This window comes from Microtus ochrogaster, chromosome 10, assembly GCF_000317375.1.
Source record: "Microtus ochrogaster isolate Prairie Vole_2 chromosome 10, MicOch1.0, whole genome shotgun sequence".
In the NCBI taxonomy this organism is placed as follows: domain Eukaryota; kingdom Metazoa; phylum Chordata; class Mammalia; order Rodentia; family Cricetidae; genus Microtus; species Microtus ochrogaster.
Window position 1 is genome coordinate 36878308 of NC_022016.1, and position 5057 is coordinate 36883364.

General features: G+C 42.9%; 1 pseudogene; it reads right to left on the reverse strand.

The window, feature by feature from the left end:
- Nucleotides 1–416: 416 nt before the first annotated feature.
- Nucleotides 417–4756, reverse strand: LOC101983434 (annotated as a pseudogene).
- Nucleotides 4757–5057: the final 301 nt, after the last annotated feature.

Here is a 5057-nt window from a genome sequence, read left to right on the forward strand (position 1 = left end):
CTTGGTAGACCAGGCTGGCCTCGAACTCACAGAGATCCGCCTGCCTCTGCCTCCCGAGTGCTGGGATTACAGGCGTGCGCCACCACCGCCCGGCAACTCTACATTTTAAAATACATCTGGAGTGCAGTAATTGAGCAACCCGAACTGATTCGAATCACACCTCTAAGACAGCATACAATTGTTATGAATTATTAGTTTTTTCGACGAGAAAACACAGGTTCACTTCATTAGTGTATGGATGACTCAGAAAAGAGTGGTTTACTTAACACTACTAGAAACTGACAGGTAACAAATCCTTTATGCTAGTCTCAATAACACCCCCAGCCTAGCAGTTTCTGTCTGCACAAAGAAACTTTTTTGCTTTCATTTGGCATGTGGCTTTAGCAGGTGATGCTGGCCTGGGTGAGAAGCTGGTATCAGAAAAACCCAGGTGGTTCTGTAAGGCCAAAGGCCACAGACTTCTGGTCCTCATCACCATTAAAAAACGCAAGTCTTTTGAGGAGACACTCCCTCAGGCTGTTCTCCTCACTGGTCTGCAAGCAGAGGTTAGTCCGGAAGTTGCTAATCTTCTTGATGAGCTTCATCTCCTTCTCTAGGAAATGCTTCTCCAAGAAGTCGCAGAGTTGCAAGTCTGCGTTGGCTGAACCCAGGCGAGCAGATTCAGAAGGACTTGATTCAGGTTCTTCTTCAAGGCCAAGGATGTTTCCATGACCTCCAGGCTCCCACCACACTGGTGCGAGGGCAACATCTGCACATCAGAGACGAGGTCACTGCCGCTGTGCTGATTTTGCGTCAGAAGACAGGCACCCTGCTGCTTCTCTCCAGACAGATCTCAGAAGTGTACCAGGCCTTTCACAGACATATTATCTTTGAAAAAGAATCCCAGAGAGAGGTAAGTATCTGAGGTCTGTAGGTGCATGCTGATAAGGCAGTCAATAGTGGTCTCCACCTCCCCGGTGTAATTTTGAGGGCTCCAGGCACTCACAGTTGGAACTTCAGAAGAGGCTTCCTTCCAGAAACAGAAAATTGCAAATTGACCCAGAAGTTGTCCATGTTGAGGAAGGAGGAGAGAGTAGTTATGAGTTTAAGGGGTGTGGCTGGGAGTTTCTAATAGGGCAGTAGGTGAACAGTCTCTTAATTTTTTCAGATAAGGATTTAGTCTTGTAGTTATTGGAATGGAGTCGTTATTTGTTATGTGTCCCAGTTTTAAAAAAATCATAAATCTAGTGTAAGGTAAGAACATCTAAAGTTGCCATAATGAAATCTCCTTAATCACTTGTGACTTAGAACTTCCTTGCTTATTAATTTAGAGCTGGATACAGTAATTTTATTCTGCATATAATCCCTCATTGTCTCAGTGAGTAGCCATTAATCCCCTTTTCTCTGAGCAGTCTTACTGTTCTGATATAAAGTTAATAGCACCCCATCCCCGTACCAAGGGCCCCTGTTTGGAATATGTATTATATATTCACCTTATTCTTTCTAGATAAATGTGAAAATTGTGCCACACAAAGTATTTGTGTGAGTATAATTCATTTCTTTCGAGCGAGCCTCTCATGGAGTTGAAGCTGGCCTCTGACTCAAGGATGACCCGAACCGTTCCAAGTGGTGGGACTACAGGCATTCTTCTTCACTTTGGCCTTGTTTCCCATTACTGCTTCACCAATAGTGCCAGTAAAAAGTTCTGTTCTAAGTTTTCTATGCAGTATTATTATTCGCTTCTTGCATTCATTGTACCTAGGCAGCCTATGGAGTGTCATAAAGGTCAGCTGTCCTATTAGCAGTTACAGCCCTGTGTTTCTAGACACTCCACCATTAACTGAAACATAGTGTGAATAAGAATAAAAATTAAATAATGTATATTTATAAAGTGTATCAAAATTAACCACACACAGCAGATTATAAGTTAGCTGGTCTCCACTGAGAGATCCAGACCTCAATGTCGTCATAAGGCCTCTTTCAGCTTTATAATCGCACACTGAGCTTTTGGTTTGCTAAGTGCCATTAGACTCGAGTTGTTTCACAATTAGAGCCATTTCCTATGATTTCGGTCACATAGGCATATCCTACTCATGGTAAAGCTCTGAACCCCAGGGAAGAAAAGAAGTGAAACCTCTGCTCTAAACTTGGACTTCCTGAAAAATGAAAGTAGATCAATTATTTTGCAGTTACTTTCAAATTTGACTCCCCCATTGCTGAAACCATACATTTTAAGAATGTAAAAGGAAGCATGCAGTCTCCTTTTACTGCTCTGGTTAGAATAGGAACACATACCCTGTATCCAGCATCTGCAGACTGAAGCCTGAGAAACCGTAAGCACGATACCGCCTGCCTTTGTCAACTTGCTCTCTCAGCTACTTGGATCTCAGTGCTAGGAAAGCACGGTGTCACAGTCAACATAAACATTTCCCGATGACTTCGTAGTGTGTCATGTACCAATGCTGTCAAACTCTTCCATTATCTCTTTGTTCTCTGTCCTGGTTTTAAAGCCATAATTCTAACGTGAGGCAAGAACTTCTCAAGTTTTCATAATGAATTCTCTCTAATCATTTGTGACTTAAATCTTCCTTGTGTATTAATTTAGAGCAGGATACAGTAATTTTACTATTTATATTTTAGCTTCAGCTTTCTTGCCTATAAAAGAGAGAGATATTAGCATCTCACAAATGTGTTACCATGGTTTTTCGAGACAGGGTTTCTCTGTGGTTTTGGAGCCTGTCCTGGAACTAGCTCTTGTAGACCAGGCTGGTCTCGAACTCACAGAGATCCGCCTGCCTCTGCCTCCCAAGTGCTGGGATTAAAGGCATGTGCCACCACCGCCCGGCCAAGGTAAATTATATAATGAATGAGAAAACACTGAATTAGTAGAACTTGAAAAATGGGGGTATAATATCAATCCATTTTGCAGCAAAATTATGGAGATCCTTTCACTAAAGAGCTATCCTCCTGAAACAAGATTCCCTGTGACTTTCAAGCTTGAAGCCACTGAGACATAGTTAAAGTGTTTAAGATCCAATCATTCAAAACTTTAGCAAGCTTAGCTTAGCTGTCATTCTTTGGCTAAACAGGCTTCTACAATACTTCTTGGGATCCCGTGTGGTCCTGCTGACTATGAACACAGTATATAAGGCAGAGTTGTGTTACCAGCCCTATCTTGTTGGTGATGGTAAATTTCTGGAACATTCCATATGAGTGATACAATTCACAGAATTTACCTCCCCCTCAACTCAAATGAACCTAGGATGTTTCTGTGTTTGACAGACTCTCCAGGAACAAACACCAACCTGAGGATTCCTACACAGACGATTTATTGGAAAAGTACGCCCAGCAAAGACAGAAAAGTCATGAAGACATGGGACGGAAAAAGAAAAGAAGTCAAAAATAATAACAAAGTTGCAATTTCAGAAAGTCTCTGTTTCCTCCCAATCACACCGTCAAGCTCCAGAATAGAAACTACCATTGGAGGTGATTTCAACATGAGGCATGGAGACAAGGCTTTCCTAGTTCTGCCCATCAGTTATGAGCCTCCCCAGAGTAATTGAAATTTCCAGGCCCTTCCTTTGCAGGGAAGTAAATTCATTAGCCCAAGAAGAAGCCACTAACAAAGGTCATGGGTACAAATCATCAGCAGAGGTACACATTGAGCATAGCAAACTGGCAGAAGCGATATGAGGTTAGTTGATGTGGGAGGTGATGTATGCTGTGAATGTTTTATTGCCATTGGTTAATAGAGAAGCTGCTTTCAGTCAGTGGCTGAACAGAGTAAAGCCAGGCTGAAAGAGGTACAGAGAGAGAGTAGGCGGAGTCAGAGAGAAGCCTTGTAGCCTCCTGCAGGAGTCAGACACCTCTGCTGGAGCCCAACCAAACGTTGCCAGTTTAAGCCAGTCACATGGCAATGCACAGATTAATGGAGATGGATTAGTTTAGGATGTAAGAGCTAGCTAGAAATATGCTTAAGCTTTGGTCAAACAGTATTGCAAATAATATAGTTTCTGTGTGATTATTTCGTGTTCGGGGAGCCGGAAAGGTATGAAAGAACAGCCTCCCCAACAGTTAGGCAGGAAGTTAGCCTGCCTGCAACACTAGCCTGCTATGCCCCTTGGCCGTGGGAAGTATCAGACTTCAATGATACTGAGAAACTCCTACTAGGACCTCATTTTATAAGAAAATTAATGAATAAAGACTTTGCCATGGTTTATACTCTATATTTATCCCTCTTAGGTGTGGATGGAATTCCAATTAGGGGGCAATACCAGACATCTATATCTCCATTTTACCATCCTCTAAAATCTGGCATGCACTTCAGGGATCTTGTTTGTCTAGCCACCAGCCACATTTGGTCCAGAGCTTCTGCTGAAAAGGCATTTGCATCTTTTGTCTAACTTTTCCCTCTGACTGACACAATTATCCTGACTAGAAGAGCATATTGATTTTTTGTTTTGCTTTGCTTTTTCCAGACAGGGTTTCTCTGTGTAACAGCCCTAACTGTCATAGAACTAGCTTTGTAGACCAGGCTGGCTTTGAACTCACAGAGATCTACCTGCCTCTGCCTCTCAAGTGCTGGGATTAAAGGTGTGCGTCACCACCGCCCAGCGTGATTTTTAATAGCTCCAAACAAGTCAGCAAAAGTCAAAGTATCTCTAGCAAGCCAGATTCTGGAAAGCTGTGAAATGGCTGCTTAAGGGCTTGTCGTCCAACCTGAACTCACCTGAAAACTGATGTACAAGCAACAAAATGTTTTCTGTGTACTCGTCATTTTCTAAAAGGGACTATATGGGGTTCAGAGTTTAGCTCTAACTTGTTCAACTGTTTTGTTCAAGGGACTGCCTGACACCCGGCAGTGTTACAAAATAAGGTTGGATCATTTTTCTCCTCCCAAACATACACACACACACACACACACACACACACACACACACACACACACACGGAACCTCCTCTTCACTCCACCTGTCCTCTCCACTAAACTCTGCAGAGCACTGAGAATCTCGCCCACAGTCCACCCAAAAACTGCTGCCTTACCGCATCCTACATCCCTCCACACTCATTTACTATGG